Raw genomic sequence first — 9,124 nt, 5'->3', positions numbered from 1 at the left:
GATTTCCTGCCAGACCTGACTTCAGAGTTGTCGACTTTACTTCCTCCTCTTCATTAAAGGCCTCTGTGCCACCACAGACTCTACAGGGCCCTGTTCCCACTTCCAGGGACTCCTGAGGGTCGTGATTGTAAGGGAGTGCTGTTCCACTGCAACTGGGTTCCCTCTCCACTGCAAGACCCCAGGTGGGTTGTGACACAGACAGCTGTGTTTACATCAGCCATCTGTCCTTCTCTCTCTGCTGTGGGAGATTGCGAGTGGCTGGCGGCCATCTGAGCCCCTGGTCACACGCGCTGGCTCCCCAGGTAACGAGCGGGGATGGGAGCGCGGCGGCGCACACTCGCCCCCTACAGTCTCCTGAGCCCCCCCTAGGGCTATGTCGCTTTGCCCAGCAGCTGCTGAGTGCCACAGTAAATGTACGGTGGGCGGGGTTGAAGCGGTTAAGGGATTGCTTTCTATCTATTGTGGATTACTGCCTATTATGGACTCTTGCCTTGAGAAGGACTCTATGGAAATATTCATCTGCCTAAGGTATAGTCACTTTATGAGGCACTAGGCGTTCTATAGGAAAGTGTGTGGAAGGTCCTTGAGAACTGTTACTTGCAACTTCTTCAGTAAATGATCTTAATTTGTTTATCCAAATTTCCTAGTCTGAAGTCTCTAAAGGGGTGCATGCATTGCGTATCAAAAGAACAGGGCTTACAACAAGGGGACTGATACAGTACAGAGGTCTAACGTGCAGATTGCTGCCCTGAGGAACAGTGGCGGCCCGTGCATAGGGGGCGCCAGGGCGCCGCCCCCCCCCCCCCCTAAAAAAAGGAAAAAAAAATTACAAAAAGAACAATAAAGTTATGAAAAAAAAAAATCGGTTCGCCGGCCTATGTGGTGGCTAAAGGGGGGGTGGGGTTTACGACCCAGAGGAGGCGCCGATTGGCTGCCTTCTGGGGGCGTAACCTGGGCGCAGGAAAGAGCGCTTGGCCATCCCCACCTTAGTGATATCCTGGCTGTGATTGGTCCAGTCTCCAGCCTGGACCAATCATCATCCAGGACATCTGATCGCTGACGTCGCAATGGGGGCGGTGCCGGTGCATGCGTTAGTCACTCACCGTCACCGTCTCCGCCGCTCACCTTCCCGCCGCAGAGGAGAGGCCGAGATGAGGGAGAAGCCGCTCACCTTTCCGCCGCCGCCGCAGAAGAGGACGAAGTATCGAGGAGGGGAGAAGCCGCCCCGGGAGCCGAGCCGCCGCCAGGTAAGTGCATTGGATTGAAGGGAGCACGCACGCTGGTCTCTGCATTGAAAGGGGGCATGTACACTGGTCTCTGCATTGAAAGGGGGCATATACCATCTCCTGTACCATGACCTGTGCCATGCCTATACCATATCTGTGCCATGCCTATACCATATCTGTGCAATGCCTATACCATCTCCTGTACCATCACCTATGCCATGCCTATACCATCACCTGTGCCATGCCTGTACCATGACTTCAAAGTCACGCAATTTTTTATTGCGTTTTTTGACACGAAGCAATACCTATTACATTTTTCTTTTTACGCCCCCCCCCCCCCCCCCAAAAAAAATTCCACTGCTGAGGAAGCTAGATTGTTGTTGGTAATGAGTACAGTATTTATGTCACTTGCTAAAGCAGCCAACCAGCCAGGAAGCAAGTGACACGGCAAAGGTGATGGATACTCTGGTAGTGAAGCAGTGTTATACTTGGCCCCTTGACTAACAACATCCCCAAATACTGGGACCGATATTGTGGCACAGAGTGCCAAAGGACCCGGTCTGGAGGCACAGGAGAGAGATATAGAGGGGGCCGCTGGGAAGGAAAAACAGCACAAAGTTATGGAGAAGTTTGTTTCCTGTTTCCAATAGCAACATCCAGAATAAAGTCACTGGGAGTGAGGGGAGAGGACTGCTGAGTTGGCAGTCCTACTACATGCTACATGCTCGGTGGTACCAACTCAGAATTGCTGCATACTGTAACGCTCCTTGCGTTTCTTATAAGGTGTGGATTTTCAGCTGCAGAAGTAGTTCCACGTCAGTAGTCATGTAGGAGATATGCTGAGATACCAATCCCAACCTCAATGACTCATCATGTATGGAAGGTCTTATTTCAGCCAGTAAATACACACAGTAATTAAGCTGGTTCCTAGTGTGACTTTATATACATGTGGTAAGACAATGATAAAGGTCTTAGGGATAGGTTTGAGTGGAAGTGGTAGGTGACAGACACTTGAGGTGAGACAGTGCAGATGGATGCAGGAAGGGTTAGCGATCATGTATGATAACAGATGACAGAGTAGCAGGTGCATACAGGAGAGATCAACCCAGTGCAGGAAATAGTAGCAGTAGCCTCAAGAGCTAGCAATCTAGTTATGCAGATGTAAAAGACAGTCCTTGCTATGCAGAGCTAAATAGTGTAAGCCTAGTACAAGTCTATAGAGATTTCCCCTGTGGGGTACTTAGCACTAATAGCGATAGCCGAAGGATCGCTCAGGAGATGCGGATGATCCAGTAGCAGGATGCAGGGATCAGCGCAGCGAGGTTCGTCAGCGAGGAGAGCTTGCAAGCATGGAAGCTTCAAGCAAGATTAGTATCCAGGTACTGGTGTTTGAACGAACACATGTGAGTGAGAACCGACGCCCTAAATAGCCATCTAGTACGGCGCTGGGTGATGACAGCTTCAGCCTTAAAGGGAAACACACCTATATGTGTTTCTTCTGTCTAGGTAGATGGAAATCACCCGGAATAAATGTGATAGGAGGCACTGAGAGTGCCAGAACCTTACACATACCTAGGGAAGTGGTGTTCGCTACTAGAAGTATCTGAAGTGCTTAGTACCCCTACTCAGTCACAAAAAAACTGTTGTAATTTAGTAAGAAAGATACCCAAACATTTGATAAGTCCTTTATTTAAAAAAAAAAAAGTCCACAAAAATTGGCCTTCATTGTCAATCATGATGCCTGGAAACTGACAACTTGCAGAAAAAATAAATAAATCCAACAACCTGGCGCATACAACTGATCCTAATAGTACCACTTGATCCCTGAGCTTTCATAAACTATATATGGGAAGGGGTGGGGATAGTGGTGACATCATTGATCAGATATGGCCATAGTTAATGTATTTATGAACACATCTGATGTCACTGCTATCCCCTCCCATTTGCTTAAAAGGAGCAAGGATTCCTGGTGATGTCATTTCAGGGGCGTAACTACAGGGGTTGCAGGGGTTGCAATCGCTACCGGGCCCCATGCTCCAGGGGGCCCGGTAGCAAACCAGTGGGTGAACTTCTAGGATCTCAAAGGTCACACTTGCGACCGGGCCCTGGCATTTCACCACTGTGGGGAGGCCCCAAGATTGCAGGAAGGGGGCCCACTGCAGAACTTGTGAAAGGATCCTGATGCGGGACCATAATAAAAGGCCATGCAATGAGATTAAAGAGCCCCAGGATTAGTGGGAAGAGCCCCGGGCTTGAAGGGAAGGGCCCCGGCCAGGGGTCTGGGGGGCCCTTCATGGTTTTTTGCATTGGGGCCCTGAAGGTTCTAGTTACGCCTCTGTGTCATTTGTTTCTAGGGATGCCATGGGTGCTAGCATCCATGGCTTCCTTAGGAACCAGTGACAGTGGGAAGCTGTCATATATAGAAGCAGTACAGATAACCATTCTATGTATGATTTTTGGCTCCTGGTGAACAAGGGCCTAAACAGGCTAAAGTTTGGGCGTTCCTCAGAACAGTCAAAGTTTGGTCCAAACCTGGATTCAGACTAAACCGTTGGCTCATCCCCAATTGTAATCAGAATTATTCTTTTGTATTGGTAACCAAAATATCCAGAATAAGTTAAGGATATTTTCCTAATCAGCCTGCTTTTCTACAGTTTAACCAAATATTTGCATAAATTGCTTCAGATACAGTAGGTAACTTGCTGCACTGGCCTTGAAGATAGCCTTGAAAATCTGCCAGTAGGTTTATCAAATCAAAAACTGATTTGAAAAAAAAAAAAACTGATTTGAAGACTACTCGGTTATGTTAAAAGATGTTAAAAGATGATATATTCACTTATCCTAACATGCTTTGTAAGTAAACCGGTTAACTAATCTGAGATACATTTAACTGCTTATCTTTGTATACAGCATCTTTTTTATGCATCTGCCATCTCAGACTGAATTTATCAGAAACAAAACCTTTCTCTGTGAAATTATATTAAATCTGAAGTTTAGTCTGCTTATATGGTGCTCCTCTGGTTCTTCCTTTACCACCTCATCAACATGCTAAAAAAAAAAAAAAAAAAAAAAATCAATAAAAAAACTTTTCCTTTTTTATTATATTAATTTTTTAGATCCAGTGACACCATAACTGGGTCTTTGTGCTTCTCTTGTCAGGAAGATCATGGCTGGTGGGAGGGGCCAGCAGGCCACTGTACATAACTTCCTGAAAACATAAAATCACCCTCTTCTTCTCCTTTCAATGGTACTCTGCCCTGATGCAAGCAGTTGGCTGGCTCTTGGGTGGGGCTATTACAAGAGAGATAGAAGCAATTCAATCCGTGCCAAGGATGATTACCACATCCCACCCAGCCATCATTTTGCTATAGGCTTTCCCGTTCTGACTGGACATCATATGACGTCCTTCAAAACATGGCACTCGCGCGCACCCCCAGGGGTGCGCAGCACAGCCTTCGGTGGTGCGCTGTGTCGCTCGGACACACCGCATCTCTGTTCACGGTAAAGAGGCTATGACATAGGCTCTTTAAGATGTGATTAACTGTGTCCTATCACAGCTGATCACGGTGTAACTAGGAAGTGCCGGCTATCGGCATCCTTTTACTCACACTAACAGCGTATGAGTAGAGGAGAGCCGATAAGCGGTTTTCCTGACAGGGGGGATCTGCACTGATAATCATTGCAATAATTATCAGTGCAGCCCCATCAGCGGTGCCCACCAGTGCCTATCAGTGCCCAAAAGTGCTGCCTGTCAGTGTCTCCTCATTAGTGATGCCAATCAGTGCTGCCTATCAGTGCTAATCATTGCCCCATATCAGTGCCGCCTATCAGTGCACATTAGTGCTGCATATAAGTGCCTCCTGATCAGTGCCACCTCATCAGTGCCCAATAGTGCCGCCTCATCAGTAACCATCAGTGCAGCTTCATTAGCTCACATCAGCGTAGAAAAATTACTTATTTACAAAATTTGATGTAGCACCCTACAAGGTAGGTGCTAGGCAAAGTCTAGTGGGCCTTGGCTGCCTAACAGCAGGGCCATGATTTTTAGCTGGGCTGTCATGTCTCCAAGGTGTTGCTATTGAGACTGGGGAGTCTCCCCACTGGCTCCATGAGAATGGTTCTCATTGGGCAGTGGAGGAAACCCAATCAGTGGCACATTCAGGCCTGTATCTACCCCAGAAAGGCAGATTCTGCCGCATAGGATTCTGGAAGTGGGTATAAGTTTGAGGGGAGCGCATAACACAGCATCTTTGGCAGGAAGCAGAGTTCCAGGAGGGAGAGTACGGCTGTCTCTCCTCCTGTCAGAAGGATCGGGTGTCTCGGGCGGCTTGCCTGAGGGTACAGAGAGAGCTGAGCTGCAGAGAGGATCTGGTGTGCCGAGGTCCAGCGGAGTTGAGGGGGCCCAGTTTCAGGAAAGCATTCCAAGTTTGTGAGTACTGTAACTGCCCCTGGGGTCTGCCTAGCTGAGAGGGGACCGCTCCAGTGAAGGTCCAAGGGATCCAGGAGCTAGCTAGTGGTAAAGGGGGTGCCAGAGGACCCTGAAGTGTCAGAGGGGGTGCCAGAGGACCCTGAAGTGTCAGAGGGGGTGCCTAGTGAGAGCACCCTGAAGTGCCAGAGGGGGGGCCTAGTGAGAGGACCCTGAAGAGTTAATGTGTACAGCGTGCAGTTTACAGTGTTGAGAGTTGCAGCAGCACAAGCAGTTACAAGGAGCTACCTCAGTCAGTGCAGGGCTAGAGGGAGCTGTTCACAGGACTTTTGAGCTTAACAGAGTGTCAAGAGTCAAGTTTCACTACAAACCAGGATCTTTTGAGTTAACCAGAGGGTTACAAGTCAAGTTCTAGCACAGTTCAGTAATAAAGCAATTTTCAAGTGCCAGTAAGCATTGGTCGGCATCCAGCTGGCGTCAAGACAGCGCTAACAGGCATTTTTCTGCAAAGTGAACCAGTTTTACCTAGTTGAGCCAGAGGAGTATCCCACTCATTCCCTTCTCCCATCCCGATTTTCAAATAAACAAAATAAACCAAAGATGCCGCAATGGTCATTGTCTCAACTTTCACACTTGGGTATTCAGCTTAAATGGGCTGAAGGTGTCACCGGTAACCATGGCAGACCCATATCAGGCCCAATGCCTGGAAAACCTGCTACATTTATAACATTAACAAAGACATTTTTTTTTTTTCAAAATTTTTGGTCTTTTTTTTATTTGTTTAGCAAAAAATAAGAAACTCAGTGATGATTAAATACCACCAAAAGAAATTTATCGAAAAAAAAAAATGATAAAAATGTAGTTTGGGTACAGCATTGCATGACAGTGCATTTGTCATTCAAAGTGTGAAAGCACTGAAAGCTGAAAATTGGCCTGGGAATGAAGGGGGTGAATGTGCCCTTTATTGAAGTGGTTAAAGTATACATACATATATATATTGTAGTAGTCCGATCCTGGCTACACAGGTATAGAAAGGAATGCTAGCATGGCAGTACTACACTCAGTATTAAGTAGCTATTACTGATAGGTAGTGCACATGTCGAGGGCCAGTCCAGAGACCGTTAATCAAGATGGAAGACAATAGTGTTATGCCTCGTACACACGTACCGATCGTCGGCCGAACGATCGGCCGTCTTTTGTCCAGGGCTGTCGTGTCTGTTGAAAAATGCAAAAGACTGCACACGAATTTTGTCGGCCAATAACAGCCGACTGCAGAAGTGATGTCATGTAATGTTTAACTTTCCGTGTCTTTTTTATTTTCTGAGCATGCCCAGTCTTGCTGATCTGCTGTCTGTCGGCCGAATTCTGTACTGACTGGCGAACAATCGGCCCGTTCTGGTGTCGGCATACAAAAATTTTAATGCCTGCAGGACAGATTCTGTTCGGCCGAAAGTGCGCTGTCGGAAGCATCATACTAACAAGCCGAAAATTGGCCGATCGGTCGTCGGCCAAATCTTTTTGGCCGACAATCTGTACGTGTGTACGAGGCATAAGTGCGTACAGGGAACAGCGTGTGGTGATGACGTTTTTCGTGAACGAAGCTGTAAAATCTGCGGATATCACAGAAGATTTCAAGCACAGTACAGTGATGAGATGCCCAGCCACAGTAAAACATTTGAATGGTGTAAACATTTCAAAGATGGCCGTACGTCCATCAGTGATGATCCCGGCCATGGTGGTTCCCAGCTCACAGCAGTCATTCCTGTGAACATTCAGTGTTTGGAATGCCTGATCCTGGATAATTGATTCATAACCTGTCCTAAACTTGCACAAGAGACATACCTTTCTGTGGGAACGGTGAACACAATCATTCACAAACATTTTCATTTTCGAAAAGTTAGCACTCGCTGGGTTCCAAGACAGCTTTATGCTTTTGACCAGCACAGAAGAGTTGAAGTCTGCACTGTGGTAAAGAAACATTTGACATGAAAGGTCAGGATTTTCAGGATCGCATCATTACATGTGACAAAACCTAGGCACATTATTTAATTCTGGAATCAAAATGAGCATCCAAGCAGTGGAAGCATGTGGACTCACCACTAACAAAAACATCCTGTTTCTCCAGGACAACGCACAAGCTCATACTGCTCACCACACTACATGCACTTTAAAACAACTTGGCTGGGAGGTATTGCCACATCCCCCTTACTGTCCAGACCTCGCTCTGAGTGATTTCCACTTGTTTGGACCCCTAAAAGTGTTCCTTAAAGGTCAGCATTTCAGCATCGATGACAAAGTGAAGCAGGCTGTCCTAGGATAGTTCAGGTGTGCTGACAAATCTTTCTATGCCGAAGCGTTCTAGGCATTATTTAAATGCTGGGATAAGTGTATAAATGTAGCAGGGGAGTATGTCGAAAAATGAATGCAGTTCTTTTAGTATATAAACTCAAAAGACCCGGTTTGACTTGAATCCCATATACACTAGATTACCAAAAGTATTGGGACACCTACCTTTATACACCCATGAACTTTAATGGCATCCTAGCCTTGGTTTGTAAGGTTCAATATTGAGTTGGCCCACCCTTTGTAGCTATAACAGCTTCAACTAGTCTAAGAAGGGTGTCCACAAGGTTTAGGAGGATGTCTATGGGAATGTTTGGCCATTCTTCCAGAAGCACATTTGTGAGATTAGGAAATGATGTGGACAAGATGGCCTGGCTCACAGTCTCTGCTCTAATTCATCCCACAGGTGTTCTATCAGGTTGAGGTCAGGACTCTGTGCAGGCCAATCAAGTTCCTCCACCCTAAACCCGCTCATCCATGTCTTTATGGACCTTGCTTTGTGCACTGGTCCAAATCATTTGGTGGAGGTGGGATTATGGTGTAGGGTTGTTTTTCAGGGGTTGGGCTTGGCTTCTTAGTTCCAGTGAAACAAACTCTTAAGGTGTCAGCATACCAAGACATTTTGGACAATTTCATGCTCCCAACTTTGTGGGAACAGTTTGGGGACGGCCTCTTCCTGTTCCAAAATGACTGTGCACCAGTGCACACAGCAAGGTCCATAAAGGCATGGATAAGTGAGTTTGGGGTGGAGAAACTTGACTGACCTGCACAGAGTCCTGACCCCAACCCAATAGAACGCCTTTGAAAGGAATCGGAGTAGAGACTGCGAGCCAGGCATTCTTGTCCAACATCAGTGCCTGACCTCACAAATGTGCTTCTGGATGAATGGTCAAACATTCCCATAGACACACTCCTAAACCTTGTGGACAGCCTTCCCAGGAGTATTGAAGCTGCTATAGCTGCAAAGGGTGGGCCAACTAAATATTGAACCCTATGGACTAAGACTGGGATGCCATTAAAGTTCATGTGCGTATAATGGCAGGTGTCCCAATACTTTTGGGGTGTGTGTGTGTGTGTAATATGCATATTGGTCTTTAGCAGCACCAGCTTTAGAAATGCATGTTTAGGG

Source organism: Pelophylax lessonae (genome assembly GCF_965119305.1).
Source record: "Pelophylax lessonae genome assembly, chromosome: 2".
NCBI lineage: Eukaryota > Metazoa > Chordata > Amphibia > Anura > Ranidae > Pelophylax > Pelophylax lessonae.
This window is presented reverse-complemented; position numbering follows the sequence as displayed.